Source organism: Sus scrofa, chromosome 11 (genome assembly GCF_054392235.1).
Source record: "Sus scrofa isolate SSC_HxYL_T2T_F1_AM1 chromosome 11, Sscrofa_HxYL_maternal_Yorkshire_Landrace_v2.0, whole genome shotgun sequence".
Lineage (NCBI taxonomy): Eukaryota > Metazoa > Chordata > Mammalia > Artiodactyla > Suidae > Sus > Sus scrofa.
This window is the reverse complement of record NC_139393.1, coordinates 81060996-81077904: the sequence shown is the minus strand read 5'-3', so window position 1 is coordinate 81077904 and position 16909 is coordinate 81060996. Positions and strand designations below refer to the sequence as shown.

The window sequence follows — 16909 nt, the reverse complement described above, 5'->3', positions numbered from 1 at the left end:
AATTCCGAGGAACCCCAGCCACGAAGGCATTCGTAACCCCAGCCTGCCCTGGAAACTAGGTACTCCTCGTGGGGTGTTGACTTGCCTGCACCCCTCTTTGCTTTTTCCGAGTCCTGGAACACTTTGCCTTTCAGTGCCTGCCCTGGAAACTAGGTACTCCTCGTGGGGTGTTGACTTGCCTGCACCCCTCTTTGCTTTTTCCGAGTCCTGGAACACTTTGCCTTTCAGTGCCTGCCCCTCTGCCCTTAACAGGGACTATCACAACGCTCTACTTTCTGGCTCTAAGGTCAGATGAGTGATCCTGGCCCGCCAAGCAGAGCATCTCAGTGTTAACATGGATGTGCAGAGGGTGAGCCTGGGGCTGCTTTTCTGTGTGGGGGGAGCTTGCCTGAGAAGAGGAAGTGGAGAAATACTCCTGAAGGCATTATCACAACCCTTAAGTCTCGTGGACCCTTTAGACCTGCTGGTTGTAGATAATAAACTTTTGCTGATGTGTTTTCTTCAACCTGAGCTTGGCTTCCATTGTTTACAGGCAAAGTTTTTCACTCCTGCTAGTTTTCACCTGTGGCTCCTTATTACTCTCCTCCCAGCACCTGACACACTTTGCCACTCAACTGCCCAAGTGCTTCATGTGTGTTTCCTAGGGCTTCCTTAAAATACAGAAACAGAAGATCTGTTCTCAGAGTCCCTAATTAAAGAGGTTGGCAGGGTCCTGCTCTCCTAACTTTCTAAAGTGAGACTTAGTCCTGTGCTTGTCTTTGAGTTTCCGGTGTTGCCAGCCCAGGAATCCTTGGTGTCGTTGGCTTGTAGGAGTATCACTCCAACCTGTGGTCATGTGACATTCCTCTTGTGTATCTTTACATCCTCCCTCTCCGGAGTGTTTCTCTCCCTGGGGTATCTTTCCTGTGTCTGTGTTCAACATCAACGGAAGTCTTGGTCCGCTTCTAAGGACACCAGTTACTGAATCGCGTCCCGCCGACATTGACCGTATTGTAGCTTTGGTATTGACTGCACCTGTGAAGATCCTATTTCCAGCTGGGGCACCCTCACAGGTACCAAGGGTTCAAACTTAACCTACTGGGGAGATGCTGCTCAATCCACAACACGTGTACCCATCACCCAGAAAGTTGTTAACTCTGAACAGACACCACATTTGTCCTCTTCAGATGCTAAGCTTTGTGCCTGACACACAGCTCAAAAAGGAATTCTCACTCACGCAGAAAGGAAATGATTTGCACGCAGGCAGAGGCGAGCCGTATCAAGTTCGCGAGGTGTCAGACGGCGAGAGTGAAGCCTCTGGTGTTTGGCTCTCAGAGGCTTGGCTAATGTCAGTAGCATGGACAGAGTAAGAAAGACTGGAGGCAGGTCATTCGGGAGCCTTCCTCTGAAAGGCAAGAGAATAAGACTGTGGGAAGAGCCTGGGACTGAAGGGAGACATTTTGATGCCTTGATGTGAAAACAAGGCTTCTGACAAAAAGCTTAAAGATCTATGCAGAGAAAGAGGAAAGTCGATGGAAATGGGCTGTCAGGCCTGTCTGCTAGGATGGGGCTAGGTGTCTGGGGAGCCCCTGCCTCTCCAGGAACATAACTTGCTTGGCCTGTCTTCAGGGACTCCCCTTCTGTAGCTTCCTTGTGGACCAGTCGTAAGGACCTAACTCTTGAGGGTATCTTCAGCTGTGACGTGGGAATGTAGATAACTCTCACTTTCCTTCCCCTTTTTCTTGATACGTAGAACATCTAGAAGACTTAATAGTCCTTTGTGTGACTCTTCACCGAGCCTCATTTGGCCTGAGACTCCCCCCCCAATTTTTTGCTCTATCTTCAAGGTGACCAGTTGACACTATTGCCTCTGAGCAGGCTGTTTATTGCATTGGTTCAGAGTCCTGTCTTGAGACCCCAGCCTCCTGAGGAGACTGCAGCTGCCATGTTGGTTCATCACCTTTGCTTCTGGGTGCGTTTCCCTTTCGTAACTTTTTGTTAAACTGTCCTTCCTCAGAATTGAAAGGAACCTCGGTTGTCTGGGCAGTAGGCTTGACCCCATGCCCACATCCTCCCAGCCTCCTCCTGACGGGTGGTTGGGCTCTCCTGGTGTTGGGAAGGATGTGTCTTCAGATGATGGCTCTAATCCCTGGAAAATTCTTGCTTATATTGAACTAAGATCAACCTCACTCTAAGGTTCACAAGGTGGCTTGACTTCTGAAGCAACGATGAGAATTCAATCCTCCTTAAATCTGACAACTGGAAGTGGAGACGGCTAGCATGTACCTTAAATCCCTTCCTTCCTAGGCGAAGCAGTCTCGGTTTCAACATGGACAGTTTTCTCCTTTCACTGCGTTGACTTTCCTGCCTTTCACTATCTTGACTGTATTTCTCTTAAAGCACAAAGCACTGCGCAAACTGTCTGAAAGTACGGGCGCCGGAGTTGGAACATAAACCCTCCAGGTGGTGTCTGACCAGCAAAGCATATAACAGAATCCTCTCCATTTTCGGTAACTGGGGAAAATTGCTGGCAGCTACACTTGTAGGAGATCCTTCTTCGTGGAGACTCCTCTCACCCACTCTGCTCTGCCGTCTCCTCCTACTTCAGTCTTGTCCTGATTGATTCCTTCATTCGATACAAATCTATTGAGTGTGTTCGCTAAGTGTGCTGTTGTGCATTGGGCTCTAAAGAAGGGATTGATTCAAACCCATCTTCGCCAAATAGGTGAGCAGGGTCTAGTTGGAGTGACATACGGGAAGACCTCACGGAGGGGGGAGATGGATCAGGAGAATTTATTGCATCGGAGAAAGATACATGAAGGTTGCTAGAAAGTGTTGCCTCGAATGCGTTTATTCATCCAGTAAACACTGGGATCCGTGGCAGTTGGTCCTCTGACGACTGCAGACTCGGTAGTGGACAAAGGAATGTGCTTTCCTGCCTATAGCCCACGATCCAAGGGTGGGGGGAGACCCAATACGTAAAAGCCTCCCTCTCAAAGATGGGCTGCGAACTGTGGTGTCTGGCTGAGCTCCCTTGGGCCCTGTGCATGTAGACCGTTTGAACATCTGTTGGCATGTTGTCTGTGACACTTCCCTGCTGGAAGAACAGAGCTGAGTAACTGTGTGCAGAGACGATAGGGCTGAAAATAGCAGCTGTGGCCCTTGAAAGAAAAGTTGGTCTCTCCCATGTCAGGGCCCGGGGGAAGAAGATTCCAGGCAGAGAGAAGCAAAACCGAAAGGCTGGGTGGAGTGAGGTAAGGAGACTGGGTCACCTGGATGTTCGGCCTTAGACCGTGGCAGGGACCACAGGACACGCCTAAGCAGAGCAGCAGTGCCGTTCGGCTGTGGTTGCTGAAGGCTGTGGGGACCGGCCCCATGTACCTGTTTGAGCGTCTCTTAGGATGTATCTGCTGATCCCTTGAGATGAGGGAAGCATTGAGAAGTAGTTACTTTGGATGGCAGGACGATGGGAGGAGTTGGATGGACATGGGAAATTTCGAATTGTCTTACAAGAGAATATGGATGAGAGTTGTGGGATCATGGAAAGAAATCCGGACTTAGGGGTGTGTTGAGGGGCCTGAGATCACTTGGGAAGAGTTTCCAAAAAGGCAGTGTCTATAAGCTGAGTCCTGGGTTCCTGAGAGAGGGAGGAGGAGTAAGGGACACTGAGCCTGGCGAGCAAGGGACATAAAAATAATCCAGCAGCTGAACGAGGTGGTGGGGATGCAGGGGGGGGGTGTGGCGGGGGGGGGGTTAGGTGGAAATCAACCTGGTGGTTTCCTCTGAGGGGAGAGGAGAACGCAGAGGGAAATAAGGTTCTGGTCCCGAGCACACGGCCGTGTTCTGAAGGCAGAAGATGCTGTGGGCACTCACGGGACCACAACACTGTTGAGGTGTGATGGAGGAGCAGCAGTGGCAGCGCTCGGGTCTCTCTGCAGCCACATCTGAGCTGAATCTTTATCCTTGTAACTTGCATTTGACCTTGAGGTTTCGTGGATCTTGCTGCTACCTCTGCAGTAGAGTTGAAGTGACATTTTCTTTGTGTTTGTCACCCCTTTTCAGGTTATCTTATTAAGCAGTTCACGTTGGCAGATTTCCTCAGATGCTTGCTTCTACGTGATGTGTGTCCTACCTTTGTTAATTTGATAATGTGTGTTACATTGTGCGTCGGTATTTGAGTGTCGTGTACCTATTTTGGAGGTACACTATAATCTGGGTATCGTTCAGTCTTTAAGATTCCTACTTTCTGAATAAAGGACATCACTTAAAACACTTGCCGTTACGCTCCCAAAACAATCAAACACTAAATCATGTGATAGCCTCAAGTTGAGGCCTCTCTATTCCTGGCGTTTGACAACCAGGAGCACTGTCAGCCCCAGTAACGACTCGGGTCTCTTCTAAGAAGTACGTAATTTAATCTCAAAATTGAAGGGCTTCTTGTTACGGTGTTCCACCAGACCACGAAGAACTTTGTATTTCATAAAATCTTCAGTTGAGCAACTGGAAAAAGTGAGGCGGGCTGGGTTTAGTTGGTTAATGCATTTTTGGAGAACATAAAGGAACGTTATCATTGATTACAGAGAATAAAAGGGGTAAGTTTCAATAAAGACACTTACGACCAATTACTTTCAGGTTTTAATTTAATTTGGTTCTTTGCTCGAAGCCAAACTTTGTCCTCAACGAACGGATGGATTCTTCACTTGTGAAACTTTTAATTACTTAGTAGTTCTCTCAAAAGAGAATCAAGCTCATGTTTTTTGCCTCTCATCATAATCCTTGGATAAAGGCAAGCAGGATCCTTTTGAGAGATGAGGCTTTTGAAGGAAAATGCATATGTAATTGGTTGTGTGGTTTGGAAGAGGAGGAAAGAGATTTGAAATTGGTGGGCCTCATTTAAGGTTTAAAATGCAAGTTTTAATCAGGCACAGATCTTGAAAAGCTTAAGGGTCACTGCCAATGATTGGTTGTAATATAACTCAATGTATTTCAAGTGTGTTACATTATCTCTAGAGTTCCTCACTTGAGCCAGATTTGATGTAACTTAATACTGGGGAAAATATCAATTGAAATGTGATACATGGCTCAAGGTGTTCTTTTTATGTAAAGAAATGGGAACAACACACTGAAACAGTCTGATGCTAATTGCCTGTTTCCCCAGTAAAATAACTCACATACTACGATGGTGTTACGAAATGTGTTATCTCTAGAGCAGAAACTGAGTCCTTTTTGGGAAATCAACAGAGTTAACAATTACTTGCTTTCACGAGTCTATAATGCCATCCCCAAAGGATGACCTATGCATGGTTCACTTAGTTTCATTTCAGGATTTATTTTCAAATAGCTGATGCATAAGGCTTAGAGCATCTATTCAATAAGCATCACTTAATAAACATGTATTGATAACACTTGCATTAACACATAGTGTGCTTGATAACTGGGGGTGCCAAGAGCTTTGCCTAAAGTAAAACCTGCAGCCTTGAGTGGGGGTTCTCAGCCGGGGGCGAGCCAGGGCAGGGGGCATTTGGCAACGTCTGTAGACATTTTTTTGGCTCATGAGGAGGGTAGGTATCTATGAGTGGAGATCAGGGATGCTGTGAAAGGTCTTACGATGTGCGGGACAGCCTCCCACAACCAAGGACTACCTGGAAACACCATGACAACAGGGGCAAGGTTGAGGAATCCTGGTCTAGAAAGTGCAAGGCATGAGGAGCTACAACTCGGGAAGTACCCAGATGGAGCTGTTGTGTATGACATAGTCTTGCAGCTCCAAGGAGGTGGCATTTGACCTTGGCAATGGTGGGTGCAGGTACGGTTATGTGTAAGGCTTCCTAGACAAAGCACCGTCTTGGCTTAGATGCTGAGTAGTTCGCTTGCCAAATGAAGGGAGATGGGTTTTCTCATGGAGGAAACTTCATATGCAAAATCCCAGAAGCAAGATAACTCTAGGATTAGTGCTTTGCCTCTGATCCAAGTGATTGATGGAACCAAAGCTTGGAATCCAAGGGAGGGGCCAGATGGTGAAGGGCTGGTGTTAGGAGACTTGGTATTCCTGGGGAAGAGGTCGGACCATCTTGTCCACCAGTGGAGAGCCGTTGAATTACAACCATCATCATTATGTGGTTTTGGCGCCTTTTGACAGTTATGTTGGAACACGGCCTGGAACGATAATCATTGGAACCAACTATCCAGAGCAGGTAAGAGGTGATGAAGCATCTGTGATATTTAGGAAGCGAGATAGCAGGCCTGTGCAACAAACGTACTGTGGTGAGTGAGCAGAGGAGTCAAACATCCCGAAAGTTGTTGGCTTTAGGTGCTGAGTGGGTTCGGGGTCATTACAGGGAACAGATTAGGGCAGAGGAAGGACAGTGGATTTAGGTGTGGACTCAGTGCCTCTATCTGTGGGAAACTTGGCCTTTTGGGAGCGTTGATGGTAACTGTATGTCTAGAAGGAAAGGTGTGCAGTGATGGGAACGCAGGCTCAAGAAGCAGGGCAGACCTGGATGGGTCTATGAAGGAAACGAAGGACTGAAAGACGTGGGAGAGAAACCGGTATTGTCAGCCCTGTTGACTGAAATGTTTATGTTCCCACAAAACTCCTATGTTGAGAACTTAATCCTCGATGTGGTGAGACTTCAAGGCTCTGGGGAAGTGATCAGGTCATGAGGGCAGAGCCCCTATGAATGCGCTTACTGTTCTTCTAAAAGACCCCAGAGGGCTCTCGCCCCCTCTGCTCTCAGGAAGACGGCCATCTCTGGACCAGGAAGTAGGTCCTTCTCAGACACTGAATCTGTCAGTGTCTTGGTCCCAGACTTGCAGTCTCCAGAACCACAGGTGGCTTGTAAACAGATGCCTCTGTCAATGGTATCCCGTTGGAGCAGCCTGAGTGTTGGAGTCCAGCTCGGACAGTTTCAGGGATGGTACTCTCATCAACATCCAACAGGAAAAGCTGCTCAGTGGCTTGTGATGGCCTAGAGGGAAACAAAAGAATGGGTGTGTTTGTGTGTATGGCTGATTCACTTTGCTGTGCCCTGAACGGGATACAGCATCGGAGGTCGAGTATCCTTCAGCACACACACATCCCCCACATTGAAGATGATAGAATTCAGCTTGTTTAGAGCCCATGGAAGGAGGCAATGTAGAGGTCACTGGTCGTCTCCCAGAGGACAGTTCTGGTCATAGCTGGGGCTGCTGCGAGACAGCGGGGACCCCCTCAGAGGGTGGGGGGTGGGGCACGGCGCGTGTGGCACACTGCTTGCGGAGGCTCACCTGAAAATGGAGCTCGCCTGCTTCAGCACCGGCTTTATCTGCTGAGTGTGCAAGGCCACCACTGCTGTACTATCGCCTTTGATTTATTTTTTCCTACAGTTGATGCTATTTTTGAGATAATTGTTACTAAAACTGGATTGAACCACCAACCTCTGCTAGACATAATACTGTGAGCATAAAAGGATGGAGGCTTGATTGGAAACATACAACGTTTCCGCTTCCGTACAACAAAAGGGACGTTCCTTTCCGACGAGATGACCCTTGGGTGGGAGAAGTGGCTCAGAGTTGGAGACCAGCAGCCCAGAAGGGGGGGGGTACAGTTTGTTTTTTTGTGGAGGGATGTGAGGGACAGAGGCAAGCTCTGAATTGCGCTGCAGGTGGCAAGACGGAAAGGACATTTTCTTAAAACTTCGTGCTTGTTTCAACAGCAGACTGAAAAGCAGGCGCCCAGCCCAGAGAGAAACTTCCTGCTTGGTGTGTGGAGAACTTTTAATTATAAATGTTTGGTTGTCTGTGGGAATACTCTGATCAGAGCTTCTGCTGGAGCATCTTTACTGAAAATGAGAAAAATGGATTTGTTTGATATGCTCAATGTGCCACTGTCAAAAAAAAAATTCTGCATGATCTTCTATAATGTAGTTCCTTGTTACCTATCCTGGATGTTTTGGGTATTCTCTTCATTAAATTTCTGTCGATATTCTTCTGACTTTCCTAGATTCTAGGTAATTCAGTGCTTTCCTTATCTCAGTCATGGTTCATGCTTAACAGCAGCCATTGAGGTGCTGGGCACATAATAGGCAGCCAAAAAATATTTGAAACTAAGCTGAAGTACACACACATTAGAATACAGAAGAAAAAGGGAGAAGCAATCCAGATATGATAAAATGAGTGTACACATCTGGTATTTTTACTGGCTTAATTTAATTAAAAGCTTATAAAGAAAGCATCTATGGACTGTTTCAAATCTGTCATTAAAAGCTTCCAGAGAATGAGCATTCATTTATTGGGCGCCTTTTAAACACTCCAAAGGAAATAAATTCAGGCTTGAGGAAGAGACTCCATAGCAGATCCAAGAGTGACTCACCACTCTTGCCTTACTGACCATCTGTCCTCAGTTTGTTCATCTCTAGAATGGGCAGAGTATTCTCTGCCTCCCGGGTGAATCACAAGGAATATATGTGCTGTGTCTAGAAGGAGGGATGAGGTTGCTTGTTTTGTAACGTATTAGGGACAGCACTGGAGAGACAGCGCTTGCATCCTGCTACAGTAGAAGGACCGTGGCGATTCATCACCTTCCAGGTAATGCCCTCCAGGGGTCACCTATGGTAATAGGCTAAAGATCACCCTGTAGATGCATTGACTACAATGACTTCATTTGATTCAGCTCTCCTTAATATGAGGTCCAAGCATTTGAAATCATTTTCATAGGTCTAAAAGTTGGGTATTGGTGATTCTATCTGGTTCAAGCGAACACCGCTACATTTATCGTAAACATTTTGAATTGTAACCTAAGAACAAATTAGTAGGCTTGTGTGTGTTCTGTGAGCTGTCAGCTTAAATAGTGTGGTCTCAATGTGGAGGCAGGTATTTTTCCTATTGTTTTGAAATGCTTGACAAAAAACTGTTACTGTGTGAATCTTCCACAGATGGGGAAGTGATGGGGAGAAGTTTGAGGAGGGCTAAAATTGGATCAGATTAACATTTCAGAATTTGTAAGCAAGGCCACAGGCACTGTTCAGCAGAGTTCATCGGAACCCATGGTGAAGTTGATTTGGAAGTTAGAAATGGCTTTTGGAGTGCCTATTGAAAGAAACCTCAAAAAGGCCTTATCTTAGGAGACACTGTCTCCTTTGAGAAATACTATTATCTTTCCTTCATTAAATAGAACAAATCAAGTTCCAAATGCCATATTGAAATTACTGGGCTTTTGTTGTCTTTTTATTACAAGAAGAAAAGAGTCTAGTCTTTCTCTTTGCCTTTGAGTGTTTTATAGAGGAAGTCAGGCATTATTTTGTTTATAATTAAAGACTAAAGCACAATTTGAATAAGCAACTTTAATTAATCAAGGAAAACCCAACAACGGTTTACGCCCATATTTCAGTTTCTGAGGATGAGTGAAAAGGGTTTTCTTTTTTCCCCTTTGAGGTTAGAAGCAGGTCAGGTCAGTAATTGGAGCTGGCTAGTCATCAGCTGGTTTGACCTGCTAGGCTAGAATTTTCTTTACTACGGGAAAGTGTAATCAGAAAACCAGATGTCTCCCCATCCTGAGACTGGAGCGTAATGAAAAGCAGGCAGTTCATTTATTTTCTCCAAGCTTCTCAGATCTTCCTTCACCATTTGGGGGCCTTGACTTCGCACTAGACTGAGGAACTACAGGCAGAGGCTTTATGTAGCTGACTCACAGCCCGGAGATGTAGAAATGGAAATTCAAATGCTTGCAATGTCTTGCATCTCCTAGTTCCTCCAAGTCGATAACTGCTTTTCTGCCTGAAAACGAGGGACCTGTGAGATTTTAAGTAAGACGAGGAGCCTGTCCTTCAATAGGTTTGCTCTAAGAGCCCTTTCTCCTGAGCTCCTGTGGATTATGTATTGGTGACTGGGGGGTGGGAATACCTGCTCTGCTGAGCCAGTGAGGTGGAGTCAGTGTGAGCAAGTGTATTCAGTAGAACTCTTGTTAGCCTGATAAACTGCCTTGTTCTGGGTTCAACTCTGCACATTTATTTGTCCTGCTGTGATCCTAAAGCTTTGTACGTGCTTCCCAGTGTCAGTCTGTTAAAATGTATCTGTGTATCCTAGTCCTCATAGAAGAGGTCACCTGAGAATTAATAGACAAGTTTTCAGACGCTGTCTTCTCCGTCATGATACTATTGGAGCGTTTTATGTCAACAAGTTTGAACTACTTTTTTGGGCATGGACTATTCAAAGGCACTCTCTAATAATGAGAACAGTATTTATTGGAAGCATAAATGAAAAAAGAATTCAATTTACGAAGCTATTAGTCTTGAGGAAGACGTTTTAAAGACCACAATTAAGGAGGATTCCTCCCCACAAACGCAGGAGAGACTCTTCCTTGAGACTCCTGAAGGGCTTTGTCATGCAGGGTGAAAGGTCAGCCCTGGGCTTCACCTCTCCCAAGTAATCCTCAAAGAAGCGAGGTCAGAGCATGATCCGAAGGATGGAGATGCTTAAGTATCATACGTGTATGAGCCAAAGCTGGACTCTTGCCTAGGATACAGGAAAGAAATCTGGGGTTCTTTAGTTTCTGATGGTAATTTAGTGAAGGTGCTGAAGGAAGGAAGTAAAGCCTGGGGGCATCCACTCTTTCATGTGGCTTGGATATGGTTTAAAGAACTGAAAGGGGGAACTGGGAGGTAGAGATCCAAACTGGAGGTCCGTAGACATGGTTTTGCCGAAGCGTGGACATTGCAGATACTTAGGGGGATGCTCAAAGCACAGTGGACAGGTTTATTATTTGCCTCTAAAGTAGATACCCGTCTAGTCATAAAGCTCGGCATGCTCTGTCTCACCCTTTCCAATGTTTTGTGCTGGGAACTGCTTACACAGAAGGACTGAGCAGGAGAGTTGAAGCGCCTCCTGTCTTAGACTCTTTCTTGCTTCTGGGGGAAAGTGGCGCGCCTCTTGACTCAAGATGTGAAAGAGGGGGAGTTCCCTTGTGGCTCAGCAGGTTAAGGACCTGGTTACCTCAGTGGTGCAGGTTTGATCTCTGGCCCGGGAACTTCTGCAGGAGGCACTGCCAAAAACTAAAGAGCTATTCTTGTGGCCCTTGAAGATTTTAGCCCAGAAACGAAGTGATGCTAGGCTGTATGTGACAGTGCAGAATCTTACCCTGTGTCCTGCTGTGATGGAGATAGAGGCATGTTGGATCAGCGTTCTCCACGCAGCTCAGGCAATTGGAACACAGGCGAGCTCATGAAGGGAGCATTCCAGATGGACGGGAGCCGATGCCCGTTTTCCTCCTCACTTCTGAGCAAGCGTCAGCTGCTCTCATGGGACAGTCTTGCTCAGCCTGACTTTGCTCAGCTTCCCTTTTGCTCGGATTCGTGGTTGCTTAATTCAACCCACTCCCCACCCTGCACCCCCAAGTCTTTCCACTGCTTGGAACCAGACAGATGGGAGGGAATGGGTGAGACTGGAGCAGCTGTGGTTGGGAATCCCTTGACTTGACAAGGACCAGGTGAGTAAGCAGGTGCCAGTTGCCTGGTACAGCTGGCTATTCCAGAGAGACATTCCAGTAAAGTTTGGGCCTACCCCGAGGAATTTTAAGAAGCCTCCTGTTTTCCAGAATGGATTCCTTCTCATTTGGTACACTGATTGGCTGCTGTTAAGTGTATTTATTTTTATCGAAGCATAGTTGACTTACAATGTTTTAGGTGTACAGCAAAGTGATTCAGTTTTACATAGCTATTTTTCAGATTCTTTTCCATGATAGGTTATCATAAACTATTGAATATAGTTCCTGTGCTATACAGTGGGTCCTTGTTTATTTTATAGACCGTAGTCTGTATCTATTGAACAAATTCCCTCTTACGGTTTGTTGAAAGTACCTTAAGGAAAAGAAGCAAAGGAAGGGACCAGGAAATAGCAAAACAGCAGTGGGAAAAAGCCCAAACCTAGTTGGAGCACCTGAGTATTGCTCACCTCTCATCTTCCCCGGGCTCATTGCCTGTGCTGCCTCACGGCTGTTCTTGGATCAGCCCTGGGAAAGATGGTGATCTTTCTAAGCCCCGAGCAGCTGTGCCCTCTTTACCCAGCACCCTCCTTCTCCCCTCTCTGAACCTGAGTTCAAAATAGTCCCTATTTCTCAGCATCTTTCTCCTTCCCATCAAAAAGATGACTGTGGGAGTTCCTTTGTGGTGCAGTAGAAACAAATCCAGCTAGTATCCTTGGGGATATGGGTTCAATCCCTGGCCTCGCTCAGTGGGCTGGGCATCCAGTGTTGCCGTGAGCTGTGATGTAGGTCTCATGTGCAGCTTGGATCCCTTGTGGCTATGGCATAGGCCTGTAGCTGTAGCTCTGATTCGAACCCTAGCCTGGGAACTTCCATATGCCTCGGGTGTGGCCCTAAACAGAACAAAACCGATGCCTATTCTGGGTGTGATTCCTCAGGTGACCACTGTAACCTGACACTCATCCGGGCTATTGTGATGGGAGAAGGTCAGATCCCTGACGAAGATCTAACCCTAAAAACCCAGAGGGCTTCTTAAGCCTTCGATGCACAGGGCTGAAAATGGCACTGTAACTTGCATGCTTTTGCTCCTCAAGTTTGATGCCACCAATGGCCAGCTTGAGCCACCCTAATTTTAATTCCTTTTGCCCTTCCAATACTTTTATTTCCTCCTTACCATTCTTTTTAGTATTTTATCCCACTAACTAAAATTAAAAGTATCTGGAAAAAGTCATAAAACCTCTAACCTAAAAATACATATTCCATTTTACGTAGAATCAAGATCTCAAAAGATGGCAGATGTATACATCAGACACTTAAAACAAAAACTGCCTCTACCTCTTGGCATCATTCAGCAGTTCATGTCTGAGTTAAATCTCAGCAGGTCTTCTACGTTTGCCTGTTGTAAAATGTTTCAAGTATCTTAAAACGGAAGGTGTTCTCTTTACTGCAAATACATGGTACTTTCAGTCGGCCCGAGAAGGGGTAATAGTCTCCTTAAGGATATAAACCCATTCTTGGGTGTTATTTTCCCCCTTAATTCTGTATTGGTCTATAGGTTTAGAACCAATATCGTTGGGAAATAATTATTAAAAGTTGAGCGAATGGCCAACTAGGGAATAAAGATAGGGTGACAACTCTCAATTCAGTCCCATAATGCTATGTGACTGAATCTTAAATGTGTGAGGATTAATTTACAGTTTATGAAAAGACACTTGAATGTTGTATGTGCAGGAAAAAACTGAAAGATGTTCTCGCTGTGATTCTGTTGAGGAACTGAAAGAATAACCTTAGGAGCAAGGGAACATGAATGTAAAATTCTCCTTTCGAATCCACTGTGCAAAAGAATAAGGAGGTGTCCAACTGTAGAACTTTGGGGGGTGAGGGTGGAGATGGGAGTTGCTTTTAGTAATTGGAAATGTAGACCTTTTTCCTTTCATTTTCTATTCAGAGCAGCATCGGGGAATTGTTTTGCCTTCACTTATGAATCAACAAAAATGGCTCTCATTTGCTGATGAGGGACAAGAGATAGCTCTAGTGTCAGCATTTGAGTATAATTATGTATTTTTAATAAAGTTATATAATCTTATATAATTTTCTTCCACAAATAGAAGGGGGCGTCATTACTGTCAAAGGAGAAAGTACACTAAAAACTAAATGGTTGCAATATATGCAAAATCAACATGAAAACCTAAAAGAGAAAGTAAATCCAGGTAACAAAACCTGAAGAAGGCATTGTTGCATATGAAATAATAGCTTAGGCACTTCGAGGAAACGGATCCTATGGAAGTCCTTAGAAAAGAGGTTATCACTGTATTCACTGAGTGGCTTCTCTTAGCACCACTGCTGAGTCCAATGATGGAGTATGTTTGGTCATGTTGCCGTTGACGTCTGTGTCTGTCCACTCTCGTTTCTTCTTCACTCACTCCTCAGGAGTGTCTCTGGGAAAACCTCAGGCGGGGGAATGCAGTGGAGAATTTGGAAACTGGACTCTGGGGCCGCTTCAGCTGCTCCCCGGGCTCTGGTCTCTGGCCTGGGGAACCCGTGGAACAGCAGGCTGGCTAGTCTGTTACCCAAGCGACAGGTTGATGGTTCATTTCGCCAACCTCAGCATGCAGTGTAGCTTAACAAATAACCGATGGAGAGGCCTTTGTAAATATCATTGATTTGTCACGTGTGTGCACTTGGATGTACCGAGGCGCGGATTCAGAAAGCATTACCTGGGCTTGTCATAAATCTTGGGTTTACAGGACTTGGTAAGAGCAATATTTCTGATGTTTTTGGCATGGAGCCACTACTTGGTTCAATATTGAATCCTATTTTAATGTTTCAAGGTGTCAACATTGTTTTGCTAAGCCAGTAGGTATATGGAACTTCTCGTAGGGAGATGAGAATACAAACAGGTTGAAAATAGATGCTATACATCATGTCTTTGCAATGTGGATAGGATCTGGTGTTTTCAGCACAACTTCAAAACTCATCCATGCAAACAAGGACTGTCCTTCAAAATACCTTCCTAAGATTTAGAATTTGTTTAACGATGTTACTCAAACCTTCTATTGGAAAGGCTTTCAGAGTTGGTTTAGGAACCAAATAACAATCCATCTATTTCTTTGAATACAGCACTTATTTCAACCAAATAGTGTCACACGGCTTGATTACTCGCCTGTATTCACCAGACTTGGCCCTGAGTAGCCATTGTCCTTTTGTTCTTCCAGAAACAAAACACAAAGTGCGGAGACTGTCCACCACTGACAGTATTCCAAAGAAAAGCTTAGGAAATGACTGAAAAATTCCAAACACGGAAATGCTTTTGAGTGATGGCAGCATTTTGTCATGACACGGTCATGAAGCCACAAGCAGCCTATACACCACGAGGTGGGGTTTTCCAAATACTGGAGGGTCTGTAACACCGGAGGGGGTGGGGCCAGGTGCCCAGGAACCCGGCACGGCCGAATCTTGGACCCCCAGCACAGGGGCACTGGGTGAGGGCCTTCAAAGTTGGATGGCGTACTTGAGGATGCCCAGCCCCTCAACTGGTGTAAACGGGAATTGACCTGCAGGACTGTGGCAGAAAGGATGGGCTGAGCTGCTAGTTCAGCCTGCAACCCTGCCTCGATGCCTAAAGCGTTCGCCTGGGCTGACCTCCATGGAACTTTTCCAGAAGGCCTTTCTGCAGGGAGTCCGTCGCCAACTTTCTAAGATGAGCTCTGCCCCAGGGCCCACTCTGAAGGGACAGCATGGGCTTCCTAGGGAAAGGAACCTGACTCCTCCAGCTCTGAGGGTCCCTGCCCTCCCTGAGCAGCCACCACTCCTTAATATGTAAGACCACCAACAGTCTAGAATCTTCTACTTTTACAATGTTAGTCTGACGACTTGGGGATTCCTCGTATTGGTTATTTCAGAAACTCGGGGTAGTGGAGAAGAAAGTTTTAACTTGACTTCAGCATCAGCCATATCATTTACCTAAATAGTAAATATCCAGAACATGAGATCAACCTAGATTTTAAATTATAGAGCATATATGTATTGCTCCATCGTGGTAGCGATTTTAAATTTCATAGCTTGCTTTCACTTTGTTTCTAAATAAATTCCTGTCTTATAATCCCTTTACGGTATGGTTGAAGAGAAAACCTGATTCCTCCAAGCTCGCAGTGGGCCTAAATGCGCTGCAGGCACACCTTGGGTACACCCGGGCCAGAAACACTGTCTTGGCGAAGTTTTGCTGCCAAGTCTGTCGGGAGTTGGAGGGGTCTGCGGCCACTTTGCCCACCCGTCCCAGACACCGGGGTTTCCTTTGTGCCACGGGCCTGGCTCACACACGCTGACGTGCTTGTAAACTAAACAGAGAAACGGCGCTGCAGAGATGGTGGCTTCGTGCCCAGCCGCGCGTCTCATGCCCACTGTCTAACCTCGCACACGCTGTTCTCATTTCCACTCTTCACAAGACATTGGTTCTTTTCACTGCTCTGTACTTGGAGTGGATGCGGCCCATCTGGTTTGCTGATGTTATGAAATATGGAATTCTCGTATTAATAGCCCTAAAATCATATGGGAATACTTTACACCGTGTCTTGGCCACGATGCAGCATTACCTTGGATCGTATAGAATGAGTTAACATGATATTAAATTACTCCTCTTTATGTCACTCCCCTTTCTTGGGTTCTGAGGACCTTTGTCCTCCTGTTTTGTGAGGTCGCAACTCTGATACGGACAGCGGGGACCTCAGCGCACGTACTTAAAGCTTGACCTTTCTCTCAAACTACGCACTTCAGCGTGTTTGAGGCTTATGAGAAGGGGTGCTGAAAAGTGGCCTTGGAGGACGTTGAATTATTTTGTTTGGTCAGCCGAGTCAGGTCTTTTAATCCCATGGGTGGAAGATTATCTGAGCCTTTCTGACGAGTGCCAGGTGACTTTTCTAGACTGTTAAGTTTGCTTGAGATAATGTGGGTTAGGGATGCTCTAAGTGAGAACAAGCAGCTTCTCTTGGTTAGGTCATCTTGACCACCTATAACTGAGTATGCTTAAAGATGACAACTTCATCTAAAAGCCAAACAGCTGCCTTTATTCTTAAATCTTAGTGTTTTAGTAAAATAGGTGAAGGTGAGAGCACTAGTACTAGAGGGTGTCCCCAAATCTGTGTGGAGTCTGTCTTGTTACAACAGACCACCGGGTCCTGTCAGTTTGTGGTTCGGTGCAAGGGCTTGGGGCCGAGACTCTGCGTTTGCAATGAGTTCCCAGATGCTGCTGCCTCACAGCGAGGACCCCACAGCCACCAGGAGAAGCACGAAGAGAGAAAGGAAATAAACATGTCCTCTGAATGTGCACCTGCAATAGCAAGACCCATCTCGTCTAGATGTGCAAAGTGACCATTTAAAGGAATCGATGGGCCCTCTGAGCCTGCAGAACAGGGTTAAATTTGTCTCTCTGTCTGGAGGAATGTCTTTCTATCGGACAGTTGAGTCTGATGGACTGTG

The 16909-nt window shown here is 46.0% G+C and overlaps 1 protein-coding gene across 11 annotated transcripts in view; it reads left to right on the top strand.

Annotated features, from left to right (window-relative positions):
- LOC146398709 (uncharacterized) overlaps window positions 1–16909 on the top strand; it is an 843865-nt gene that overhangs the window by 87622 nt on the left and 739334 nt on the right. The window lies entirely within an intron of this gene.